Source organism: Schistocerca cancellata, chromosome 10 (genome assembly GCF_023864275.1).
Source record: "Schistocerca cancellata isolate TAMUIC-IGC-003103 chromosome 10, iqSchCanc2.1, whole genome shotgun sequence".
Lineage (NCBI taxonomy): Eukaryota > Metazoa > Arthropoda > Insecta > Orthoptera > Acrididae > Schistocerca > Schistocerca cancellata.
The window spans coordinates 87,291,821-87,305,978 of NC_064635.1; positions in this window are offsets into that span (position 1 = coordinate 87,291,821).

The window sequence follows — 14,158 nt, forward strand, 5'->3', positions numbered from 1 at the left end:
TAAATGAAGTTTAATGGTGGCAATGTCTTTCAGAACTGTTGCATACATAGTGGGGATGCTGTGAGTCTGTGGTGATACTTGCAAACTCGTGTACGCACTCTCCTTTCTGTGCTAGTTGTGTTCACTTGCACCCAACAACAGAAGCAGGTGACAAGTGAGCTAAGGTGGAGACTCATGAGTGAAGTCTTACAGGGACATGGAGACAACAAGTTCGACAGTGACATCACAGGACTCTTCGCCAATATTAAAGCGAGTTTTTTTTTTTGTCATCAGTCTACTGACTGGTTTGATGCAGCCCGCCACGAATTCCTTTCCTGTGCTAACCTCTTCATCTCAGAGTAGCACTTGCAACCTAAGTCCTCAATTATTTCAATTATTTGCTTCACGTATTCCAATCTCTGTCTTCCTCTACAGTTTTTGCCCTCTACAGCTCCCTCTAGTACCATGGAAGTCATTCCCTCATGTCTTAGCAGATGTCCTATCATCCTGTCCCTTCTCCTTATCAGTGTTTTCCACATATTCCTTTCCTCTCCGATTCTGCGTAGAACCTCCTCGTTCCTTACCTTATCAGTCCACCTAATTTTCAACATTCGTCTATAGCACCACATCTCAAATGCTTCAATTCTCTTCTGTTCCGGTTTTCCCACAGTCCATGTTTCACTACCATACAATGCTGTACTCCAGGCGTACATCCTCAGAAATTTCTTCCTCAAATTAAGGCCAGTATTTGATATTAGTAGACTTCTCTTGGCCAGAAATGCCTTTTTTGCCATAGCGAGTCTGCTTTTGATGTCCTCCTTGCTCCGTCCATCATTGGTTATTTTACTACCTAGGTAGCAGAATTCCTTAACTTCATTGACTTCGTGACCATCAATCCTGATGTTAAGTTTCTCGCTGTTCTCATTTCTACTACTTCTCATTACCTTCGTCTTTCTCCGATTTACTCTCAAACCATACTGTGTACTCATTATACTGTTCATTCCGTTCAGCAGATCATTTAATTCTTCTTCACTTTCACTCAGGATAGCAATGTCATCAGCAAATCGTATCATTGATATCCTTTCACCTTGTATTTTAATTCCACTCCTGAACCTTTCTTTTATTTCCATCATTGCTTCCTCGATGTACAGATTGAAGAATAGGGGCGAAAGGCTACATCCTTGTCTTACCCCCTTCTTAATACGAGCACTTCGTTCTTGATCGTCCACTCTTGTTATTTCCTCTTGGTTGTTGTACATATTGTATACGACCCGTCTCTCCCTATAGCTTACCCCTACTTTTTTCAGAATCTCGAACAGCTTGCACCATTTTATATTGCCAAACGCTTTTTCCAGGTCAACAAATCTTATGAAAGTGTCTTGATTTTTCTTTAGCCTTGCTTCCATTGTTAGCCAAAACATCAGAATTGCCTCTCTCGTCCCTTTACTTTTCCTAAAGTCAAACTGATCGTCACCTAGCGCATTCTCAATTTTCTTTTCCATTCTTCTGTATATTATTCTTGTAAGCAGCTTCAATGCATGAGCTGTTAAGCTGATTGTGCGATAATTCTCGCACTTGTCAGCTCTTGCCGTCTTCGGAATTGTGTGGATGATGCTTTACCGAAAGTCAGATGTTATATCGCCAGACTCATATATTCTACACACCAACATGAATAGTCGTTTGGTTGCCACTTCCCCCAATGATTTTAGAAATTCTGATGGAATGTTATCTATCCCTTCTGCCTTATTTGACCGTAAGTCCACCAAAGCTCTTTTAAATTCCGATTCTAATACTGGATCCCCTATCTCTTCTAAATCGAATCCTGTTTCTTCTTCCATCACATCAGACAAATCTTCACCCTCATAGAGGCTTTCAATGTATACGGGGCTATATTTCTGATCTCTAAATCTTAGTCAAAAGACTGATTTGAAGCAGTTCTCAATGCTAGTCTGCCAGGTATGAGCTCTTAATCTCTGCGTAACTACTGCAACCTACATCCAATTGAGCTTGCTTACTGTATTTGAGCTTTGGTCTGCCTCTACAAATTTTACCTCTAACACTTCCCTCCATTAGCAAATTAGTAGTTCCTTGGTATTTAAGGATGTGCCTTATCAAATGACTTTTTCCTTTAGTGACGTTGTGCTATAAATTTATTTTTTCAGAATGAATTTTCACTGATCAGCAGAGTGTGCTTTGATTTGAAACTTACTGGCAGAGTGCTAGTATTGCAAGATATGCAGGAGAATTTTTGTGGAGTTTGGAAGTAGGAGAAGAGTTACTGGCAAAGCAAAACTGTGAGTGTTACTGCAAAGTGAAGCTGTGGGGGCAGTCGTATTTGGATAGCTCAGTCAGTAGCACAATTCCCCACAATTGAGTTCCAGTATGGCACATATTTCTGATATGTGAGGAAGTTTCAGTTTCTTCTTCCAACAATTCTATGAATTACTTCTTCATTAGTTACTCATTCAACCCACCTAATATTCATAGTTCTTCTGCAATGCCACATTTCAATAGATTCAATCTCTTCTTGTCTGAGCTGCTGATCAACAACATCTTATTTAGTACAAGGTGTGTTTTTTTAAGTAAGGTCCATTTGAACATAAGTACACAGCGAAAGGTTTTTTCAAAAAAGTAAAATTATTTACAGAAAGTACATACTTCACTCTATTTTTTTTTTTTTTTTTTTTTTTTTTTTTTTTACATAGTTGCTAAGTTTGCTCAGACACGTATCATACCTCTCAACCAATTTTAAAATACCCTCTTCATAAAAACTTGCCACCTGCTCCGATAACCAAGAGTTCACTGCTGTTTTCACGTCTACATCTATATCTACATACATACTCCGCAATCCACAATATGGTGCGTGGTGGAGGGTACCTCATATCACAAACAGCATCTTCTCTCCCTGTTCCACTCCCAAACAGAACGAGGGAAAAATGACTGCCTATATGCCTCTGTATGAGCCCTAATCTCTCTTATCTTATCTTTGTGATCTTCCCGCGAAATATAAGTTGGCAGCAGTAAAATTGTACTGCAGTAAGCCTCAAATGCTGGTTGTCTAAACTTCCTCAGTAGCAATTCATGAAAAGAACGCTTCCTTTCCTCCAAAGGCTCCCACCCGACTTCCTGAAGCATTGCGTGATGATCAAACCTACCAGTAACAAATCTAGCAGCCCGCCTCTGAATTGCTTCTATGTCCTCCCTCAATCTGACCTTATAGGGATCCCAAACACTCGAGCAGTACTCAAGAATAAGTCGTATTAGTTTTATAAGCAGTCTCCTTTACAGATGAACCGCATCTTCCCAAAATTCTACCAATGATCCGAAGAGGACTATCCGCCTCCCCACAACTGCCATTACATGCCTGTCCCACTTCATATCACTCTGCAATGTTATGCCCAAATATTTAATGGACAAGACTGTGTCAAGTGCTACACTACTAATGGAGTATTCAAACATTACGGGATTCTTTTTCCTGTTCATCTGCATTAATTTACATTTATCTGTATTTAGAGTTAGCTGCCATTCTTTACACCAATCACAAATCCTGTCCAAGTCATCTTGTATTCTCTTACAGTCACTCAACGACGACACCTTCCCATACACCACAGCATCATCAGAAAACAGCCGCACATTGTTATCCACCCTATCCAAAAGATCATTTATGTAGATAGAAAACAACAGCAGACCTACCACACTTCCCTGGGGCACTCCAGATGATACCCTCACCTCTGATGAACACTCACCATCAAGGACAACGTACTGGGTTCTATTACTTAAGAATTCTTCGAGCCACTCACATATTTGAGGACCAATCCCATACGCTCATACCTTAGTTAGGAGTCTGCAGTGGGGCACCGAGTCAAACACTTTCCGGAAGTCAAGGAATGTGGCATCCATCTGATACCCTTCATCCATGGTTCACAAGATATCATGTGAAAAAAGGGCAAGTTGCGTTTTGCAGGAGCAATGCTTTCTAAAGCTGTGTTGATGCATGGACAGCAACTTCTGTGTCTCAAGGAAATTCATTATATTCGAATGTCATTGTCATCATTGTAATGGTTGCCACTGAGGTGTTGTTTGAGGTGGAGGAACAGATGGCAATCTCTTGGTGCAAGATTAGGACTGTAGGGTGGGTGGTCTAAAACTTCCCAGCCAAAACTGTGCAATAAATCGTGGGTCTGACCTGCATTGTCACGGAGAAGGACAATTCCGTTTGTCAGCATGCCGCGTCTTTTGTTTTGAATCACTCTGTGTAGCTTTCTCAGGGGTTGGCAGTATGCTTCTGCATTGATAGTGGTTCCTCATTGCATGAAGTCGACCAACAAAACACTATGCCTATCCCAAAACAGCGACGCCATGATTTTGCACTGGGAGAGAGTCTGTTTAGCCTTCACCTTTACAGGCAAGTGTGTGTGTCTCCATCCCATGCTCTGTTGCTTGGATTCGGGCGTGATATGCGAAACCCATGTTTTGTCTCCAGTTATGATCTGACTCAAGAAGACGTCACCTTCTTCATTATAACGAATCAAGAAATTCATCGCATGCTCAAATCTTTGGTTTTGGTGGTCCTCTGTTAGGAGTTTCGCGACCCAACGGGAGCACAGTTTCCTAAACTTTAGGTGTTTAGGAACAATGTTATAAAGCACTAATCTCAACATGACAGGAAATTTGTTTGAGAGACGTGTTATTGTGAAGTGCTTGTACTCACGAATCTTCGCTTCAACTGAAGCCATCAAATCGTCTGTAATCAAAGAAGGACGACCAGAGCGGCCCTCATCATGGACGTTGTCATGGCCATCTTTGAATTCTCGTACCCACTTATGCACTTTGATTTCATTCATAACAGTATCACTGTACACTTCGCAAATCTGTTGATGAATTTCTGCAGCAGACAGGTTCCTTGCTGGCAAAAACTGTATCACTGAGTGAACCTCTCATGTGGCGGGTGAGTTGATAGTCTTAAACATTTTGGAAGCACAGAACAGAACCATACAGGTTAGTTACAGAGCCTGAAACTGAACACAGTTGTTTCCGAGGCATGCCAGTACATGATGCACATCCTCGTTGTGGTATGTGTGTAAACTACCAGTGTCTACAACAAAATGTTCCTTACTTAAAAAACACGCCTCGTACAAGGGTACAATCTAGAAAAATAACTTCAGAATAGAGTTCCTAGCTCTAAAACTTATAGGGGTTGTTAACAAACTTCTCTTTCTCAGAAATGCTTTTCTTGCTATTGATAGTCTGCATTTTATATCCCCCATACTTAAATCATCATCAGTTATTTTGCTGCCCATATAGCATAATTCGACTACTTTTATTGTCTCATGTATTAATCAATTCCCTTCTCATCACTTGATTTAATTTGACTTCATTTCATTACCTTTTTTTGTTCACCTTGTAACCTCATTCATGACATCCATTTGCACTTGATATTGTCAAAGTGAGTGTGGAATGAGTTATCTCTTCTCTAGCCAAATGGTCAACTATTTTATTCCCTGGGATGTCCACATGACCTGGGACCCAGACAAAGACAACTGAGCAGGCAATATGATTGAGGACCAAGATAAGATCATAAATATCAGATACCACAGGGCGACAAGCGTAATAGTGATCGATGGTGTGAAGACTACATGTTGAGTCATGGCAAATTTAAATTCAGCCATGGGAGGCTTGCTTAATAAAGTATAGTGCTCTGTTAAACCAATATTTTGGAACTATAGGAAGCAACTACTTAAAGAAGAGACCGTGTAGAGGATCTACCACTTTTTGTAACCAGTCTATTGGAGTTACCTACGAGCAGTGAGACACCAGTGTCATAAGTGGATGAGTTTTGCTACAATGTGTAAGAAATAGGGCAAAAGTGGTATGACAGATAGATTAAGGAAAACCGAAGAGTTATTTCAAAAAACACTGTGGTACTTACAGACAACAAGTGAATGCAAGGAAGAAAAAAAAAGTGGAAAGGGTGTTACATTCCTGCATCAGAATAAACAAGGTGTTGTAATCCAAAATTATATTTTGCTTTCCCCTTAAAAGCCTGTGTGGAAACCATTCTATTTATTCAATGGAGTATAAAGAAGTCTATATTTCTTGTATCAGCTGGTGAGTTACATAAAGAATAATTTCATTCCAATAATACGAGGATGAGTCAAATGAAAATCTTAAATATTTTTAAAAACATTATTTATTGTGCAGAAGTGGTACAAAGCTGTATCACTTTTCAACATAATCTCCCCCATGTTCAATGCAAGTCCTCCAGCGCTTACAAAGTGAATAAATTCCTTTAGAAAAAAATTCTTTTGGTAGTCTGCGCAACCACTCATGCACCGCGTGGCGTACCTCTTCATCAGAACGGAACTGCTTTCCTCCCATTGCGTCTTTGAGTGGCCCATACATATGGAAATCACTTGGGGCAAGATCTGGTGAGTATGGTGGATGAGGAAGACAGGTCTGTGATTGTTGCAACTGTTGTACGGGCAGTGTGGGGCCTTGCATTGTCATGTTGCAAAAGGACACCTGCTGACAGCAATCCACATCGCTTTGATTTGACTGCAGGCTGCAGATGATTCTTTAGGAGATCTGTGTATGATGCACTGGTAACAGTGGTCCCTCTAGGCATGTAATGCTCCAAAATGATGCCTTTTTTGTCCCAAAAGAGAGTCAGCATAACCTTCCCTGCTGATGGTTCTGTTCGAAACTTCTTTGATTTTGGTGATGAGGAATGGCGCCATTCCTTACTCGCTCTCTTCGTTTCCGGTTGGTGGACGTGAACCCAGGTTTTTTTCCCCAGTAACGATTCTTGCAAGGAAGCCATCACCTCCTCGTTCAAAGCACCGAAGAAGTTCTAAACAAGCATCAACACATCATTCTCTCATTGCAGGAGTCAGCTGCCGTGGCACCCATCTTGCAGACACCTTGTGAAACTGGAGAAAATCATGCACAGTGTGGTGTGATGACCCATGACTAACCTGTAAAAATGCTGCAATGTCATTCAGTGTCACTTGGCAGTTTTCCTTCACTATGGCTTCAACTGCTGCAATGTTCTGTGGAGTCACGACTCCTGGATGAGGAGCATCTTCCACTGAAGTCACACTATTTGCGAGCTTCCTACTCCATTCGTAGACTTGCTGCTGTGACAAACATGCATCACCGTACTGAACTTTCATTCATTGATGAATTTCAATAGGTTTCACACCTTCACTATTTAAAAACTGAATAACAGAACGCTGTTCTTTTCCCTGGCGCAAATTGCAAGTGGGACGGCCATCTTTATATTGATACTGCAACGGTATGTGTGCTGCCTATAGGCCATTCTGCATGCTGTTTGTAGCACACTTACCAACTTACAGGATAACAGCATGAAATTTCAATTTTGTATTACAAATTTAAGGTTTTAATTTGACTCACCCTTGTATGAGAAAAGTAATTACTCAGTAAGATGTATGTAGAAAATGATTGTGTAAAAGGAAACACTTTCTTATGTAAGAAAAAAAAAACCTTATAAATTACTAAGTAACAGCATTGAGCTGAAACCAGATATAGTGTAATTTATTCATGTTTAAAATGGCTAAAAAGTAACCTCTGAGACTATGTTGGGACACGCATTGCACTGCCATGCATAAATATTATGTAAAAAGTATTGTCATTTTTCATTTTTGAATGAGTAATGAATGTGTGTAAGGAGGCAAAAATTAGGTTCCAGAGGTTTTTTTTTTTTTTTTTTTTTTTTTTACGTCATTGTGTCTGGTTTATGAAATATTACTATGAAACAAAGAAGACGTGCTCTGTGAACACAACAACTAAACAATGACAATTTTAACCTACAGAGTGCAGCACAGGAGTCAGAGACCAAAAGGAACTTTCATGATAGTCTGATAATCTGTGATTATTAAATCTATAGTGACAAGCATTTTCACATTTTCACTGTCATAATTAGCAAAAGTTAAGAAACCAAGTGCTGTGATAAGCCTTATAATCATGAGCTGGGACATCATAAACATAATTTGCCTGTACCTATTCTCAGTTAGGCAACTGCCTATAAACAAATAAATAAACTTTCACTTTTTAAGCAAGTCTGTTTTGGGATTATGTTATATTAAGAATACAGATAGTATCTGCATTTGAATGATGTAACATATCAGCTTTGGCATCTTGTTCACTTTTTGTTGCTGTAGTATTGGCCAGAGATAATCAGCACTTGCTGTGCCACTAGCATTATTCTCTAAGTCAGTCTGATAATCCTCAGATATATCTAAGTTATCAATATATGAATTGTTAGCACTGTGAGCAATTTCAGCAATAATAAGTATTATGTCTTTACAGATTATATCACCTACAGTGACTTTCTTTTTGTTAACACTAATTAGTCCTGTCATCACATACTTCATTGAAGTGTGCAATTACCAGAGATCTTAATATCTTTGTCTTTTCTGCAAAAGTCAAAAATTCGGTCACTTCATTTTTAAAATCACCAGTTGGATGTGAATATTTGGATAGTTTAACTGGAAATAAAAAGTGCAGAATAATATTCACTTTAAGAACACTCAACACTGAAAATACTTTCCAGCGCATAACAACTTCATGTTGGCTCACTTTATTATGTTGTATGAGCACATACAATATTCACAAGCAAGGCCAAATATGAACAGAACAGAACAGAATAATACATGTTTTTTTTGTTTCATTGTCTCTTTTCTTTACAACTAGAAAAATAACTAGCACAGGAACTTAAAAAAAAAAAAAAGGGTGGTATCTTATACTGGTATCTGGTCATCAGCTAACATTGTCATATGGACTGGCACTGCAATGGTCTGCTCTCAGTGAATATACATGTCTGTGTTGCCCCAATCCCCACATGTGAACATGCAAAATAAACAATACACAGTTTTGTAGTTACATTGTAAACTCATGATGAATAAATTTCTTTAATGGGATTTGGAAGAGATATACACATCCTTCCATCATGCTTTTCAGAGGTAAGTGCTCAACTGTGCAATTCAGGAGAAAATGGTCCATAATTCTAAGCTGTTCCATCAGAATGTTCAGTCCCTATGCAGCAAGTTAACAGAACTGGAAATAATAATTTCAAATGAGTTAATTCATGCTTCTGTACTGTGTTTGAATGTGCAGTGGTTAAGAGAGGATATATTACGAGCAAGGAACATAACAGACTATGAATTGGCCTACATTTGTAGAAAGCAATTCCACCATGGTGGAAAATACATCTCTGTCAAACAGGAATATTTAGAACAACTGAAGACATTAAAGAGTGAAAAGGATTCTGAAGTACCAGCCACTCAAAACAATTGCAGAATGCCTTTACAGATCTCATGATGGGGTGAGGGGGGGGGGGGGGGGGGTAATAGTTTCCTGTAATCAACAACATTAAAAAGCAGAAACAGTAAAGTCTAGGCTTGGAGAACACTATCCACAAACCATATGTTTCAATACGGATAGTGACAAGGCTGACTAACTAACTCATTTGAGAGCAGAACTTCGAATGATCAGAAAATTGTAATATTTAGAAATTATTTAAAAACAGAACCATGGGAGCAAATTTATGTTACTGAAAATATATATGACAAATTTGAGATCTTTATAGATACAATTAAATATAATTTTGAGTTAGCATTTACACTTTAAGCTGGATTGTCACATATGAAGACCACAGGCAAAGAATGTGCTTTTTCCACGTTACCAAAATGTTCAGGAGAGCAATGTTAAAGTTATAAACTGAATTTCATGGGTACTAAGGGACAAAGTTAACGAATACAAAAGTCATTTGGAAGGATATCTTCTATACATTAAATTTATTCCTTAAATATTTAATTGTGGTTTTATTGACATAATATTGAAAGTAAAGTCATGAGTTACCGTATTTACTCGAATCTAAGCCGCACTTTTATTCCGTTTTTTGTAATCCAAAAAACCGCCTGCGGCTTAGAATCGAGTGCAAAGCAAGCGGAAGTTCTGAAAAATGTTGGTAGGTGCCGCCACAACTAACTTCTGCCGTCGAATATATGTAGCGCGACACAGGCATGCTTTGTAGGCACAAAGATAAATACTGGCACCAAAACCTCTGCGTCAGTAAATAAATTAAAAAAGTGGAAGACGAGCTTTTTTCTCCGCCCCGAGTTTCGACCACTGCATTTTCATACATTATCCAACGAATTAAATACAAATTCCGTATTGTTTATCTTCGAATGTAGCAGAATTTCAATGTACTACAAAAATCCGTCTGGCAAGACTGTTTGGGATGTTTGTCAATATGACCAACTCTACGTTCTGAATTTTTTCCTACCCCTGAGAAGAGATGGTTGCTAATAGGAACCTGATGAAATGTGAATCACATGCAGTATTCTCTTCACCATAAGAATAATAAGAATATAACCATTTTGCCATGTATTCTTTCATGTTTGCTGCTATCTCATTTAAATCCTGTCTGCCTAATAAACTACGAAACTAGAGTGAGGCAACAGCAAACGCGGAAGAATATACGTATCGTGTCATGTTTATATTCGTATTATTCTTATGCCTAGTAGTGATGCAGTCAGAAATGAAGCACGGCAACTAACTAGATTTTTAAATCTAAGATGACTCTAATTTCTGTGCAGAATTTGATGTACTAAGGAAGCGGCCGCAAAGATTTTCAAACGGAGAAACATTTTCGCTAAACTCTCGTTCAGAACATGTTCTATCATAAGCAGTCTATTATTTGGTTCTTGTTGATCATTATCAAAGAAAGCAGCAGTGTAAGTAACAACAAATAGCAGTCTCTTGCCACTGTTTCGCTAATGAGACAATTCCTCTCTTTTTTTTTTTTTTTTTTATTGTAAGCAGTGTTAGCGCGCACAAAAGCAAGCCATGCCGCGAGCGGCGACAGACCGTAAACACACACTATCAGAATGCGACAAACAGTACAGTAATGCATTTTCAGCTTAAGAGTGACGTAAGCACCTATAACAAGGATAACGGCAGTTATCGGATCAAAGCAAAATAAGCAATCAATTCAAACTAGACGTAGCACGTGAAAAAGGAAGGGTACCCGTATAAATACGGACGGAGCACCTGACTCATAGCAATGGCTACGTGGTAAAGCTTAACTGCTAAGCTTACGACTCGAACCAAACTACTGTAGCTGTATCATCATTCATTCGACCTACATTGTGTCTCATATTACAATGGACCAACTTTGTTTCGATTTGGAGGTGCGGCCTAAAACTTTTCTCTCCCCTTGAATTTCGAGTCTCAAATTTCAGGTGCGGCTTAGATTCGGGAAATTTTTTTTCCTTTATTTCGAGTCTCATTTTTCAGGTGCGGCTTAGATTCGAGTGCGGCTTAGATTCGAGTAAATACGATAAAAGGAAAAAACATGCTACTTGTTTCGATTTGGAGGTGCGGCCTAAAACTTTTCTCTCCCCTTGAATTTCGAGTCTCAAATTTCAGGTGCGGCTTAGATTCGGGAAATTTTTTTTCCTTTATTTCGAGTCTCATTTTTCAGGTGCGGCTTAGATTCGAGTGCGGCTTAGATTCGAGTAAATACGGTAAAAGGAAAAAACATGCTACTTGTATATGGTGGAATAGAAGTTACTGCAGGTGAAATGGTATTTTTTGTTAACCATTATGCATCAGATTATTTTGAAATGAAAAACAATGTTTGAAATGATGAAGATACTTCTCGGTAAGCAATTTCTCTTTGTTATTTTAACTTCATATGATAAAGTAGTAAAAAGAATAAAATATAATATCACTTTGTCCCAAAATGCACTTGTCAGCCTGCTGTAAAACATTTGTGTAAAACATTATAGCTCCCTGCCTGCAATAACATGGAGGTACTGAGTCTCTACTTTTGATGTTGCCAGACAAATGTTGCAAGACAAATTAGCATTATCATCAGCATTATATAGAATTATTCTAAAAGCATTTTATTGTATTTTTATGTTTTACCTCTTTAAGCAGGGAATGATTACTCTCCAGAGCGTTGCTCATGAGGTTGCAATGAAACTTTCACTACTGAAAAATCCAAGTTCCATTATAAGTTACTCAATGCTGAATGAGGAGGAGATGTCTATTTTGATGACTACCTCTCTGATGGAGCTTGTTCGGAAAGGAAATTTCCTCAAATATGTATTCTTCAGAAATTACCCACAGCTTTATATCATATCTTGATTGGCCACTGTAACATGAAGAGGCTTAGGTTTACATCAAGCTTCAACCATGGTCTACACCCAATCTGTTGGAAGTTCTCTAACTGCTTATGTGTTAACCAGTCCCTTATTATAATCGCACTCCATAAGTGTGTCCTCTAATAGGGGAAGTTACTTTCACCATTGCTGAAAGTTTCAGTTCACTCATAAAATAATTAAAGTACCTTGGTACAGTGTAATTCTTATTCTGGCTGAGCACGAATCACAAAAAAAAAATTCAAAATGTTTCACTTTCTTGTGCATTAATCCTGTCAGAAGGCAAGTTAGAAAGGAAATAACTTCATGGGCCCCTTTTCTTCAAAATCTTCAGTGTAAGTGAAGAACACTGAAGTTGCGTTTGAAACGTGATGAATATTGAAAGAATAACCTGCCTTTTGTAGTAGACATCATTGGTACTTATGTTTGGCAAGCATACATTTTTTTGGTAGTCCATGCAGATTGCTTCTGTTTCATTAGACTTTTGGCTTCTTAAATGAGTATTTCTTGTTGTGGAATAAAATGTTTCTCAGTTTTTACTTTCTGTGCTTTCTGGTCAATGGTGATCTTATTAATTTCTTTCAAGACTTGTTTTTTCATGGCATCATCTAAACTTTCAGATAACACTGCATTCAGCACTTTCTTCTCAGGAGTGTCCTTATCTCAGGTTGAGCATGCATCATTCCTTGGATACCCAAAAGCTATATTTAATTTGGTGTTGAATACTGTTCTATGTTTTTAACATCAAAATTCAGGTATTTTTCCTGGATCAATTCATACAATTTTTCCAGCAATAGTACTTGTGGGAGATGCAACTTCTTGGCCTTTTCTTTGCTGTAATGACTAGCAAATGAATACCGTATTTACTCGAATCTAAGCCGCACTTTTTTTCTTGTTTTTGTAATCCAATAAACCGCCTGCGGCTTAGAATCAAGTGCAAAGCAAACGGAAGTTCTGAAAAATGTTAGTAGGTGCCGCCACAACTAACTTCTGCCGTCGAATATATGTAGCGCTACACAGGCATGCTTTGTAGACACAAAGATAAATACTGGCGCCAAAACCTCTGTGTCAATAAATAAATTTAAAAAAAAAGGTGGAAGACGAGCTTTTTTTCTCCCTCTCGAGTTTTGACCATTTTCATACATTATCCAACTAAGTAAATACAAATTCCGTATTGTTCATCTTCGAATGTAGCAGAATTTCAATGAACTACGAAAATACGACTGGCAAGACTGTTTGGGATGTTTGTCAATATGGCCAACTCTACGTTCTGAATTTTTTCCTACCTGTGAGAAGAGGTGGTTGCCAATAGCAACCTGATGAAATGTGAATCACATGCACTATTCTCTTCACCATAAGAATAATACGAATATAAACATTTTGCCATGTATTCTTTCATGTTTGCTGCTATCTCATTTAAATCCTGTCTGCCTAATAAACTACGAAACTAGAGCAAGACAACAGCAAACGCAGAAGAATATACGTATCGTGTCATGTTTATATTCGTATTATTCTTATGCCTAATAGTGATACAGTCAGAAATGAAGCATGGCAACTAACTAGATTTTTAAATCTAAGATGACTAATTTCTGTGCAGAATTTGATGTACTAAAGAAGCGGCCGCAAAGATTTTCAAACGGAGAAAAATTTTCGCCTAACTCTCATTCATAACGTGTTCTATCATACGCAGTCTATTATTTGGTTCTTGTTGATCATTATCAAAGAAAGCAGCAGTGTAAGTAACAACAAATAGCAGTCTCTTGCCATTGTTTCGCTAATGAGACGATTCCTCTCTCTTTTTTTTTTAATTGTAAGCGGCGAGAGCACGCACAAAAGCAAGCCATGCCGCGAGCAGCGACAGGCCGTAAACACGCACTATCAGAATGCGACAAACAATGCATGACACAGTACAGTAATGCATTTTCAGCTTAGAGTGGCGTAAACATCTATAACAAAGAAAACAGCACTTATCAGATGAAAGCAAAATAAGC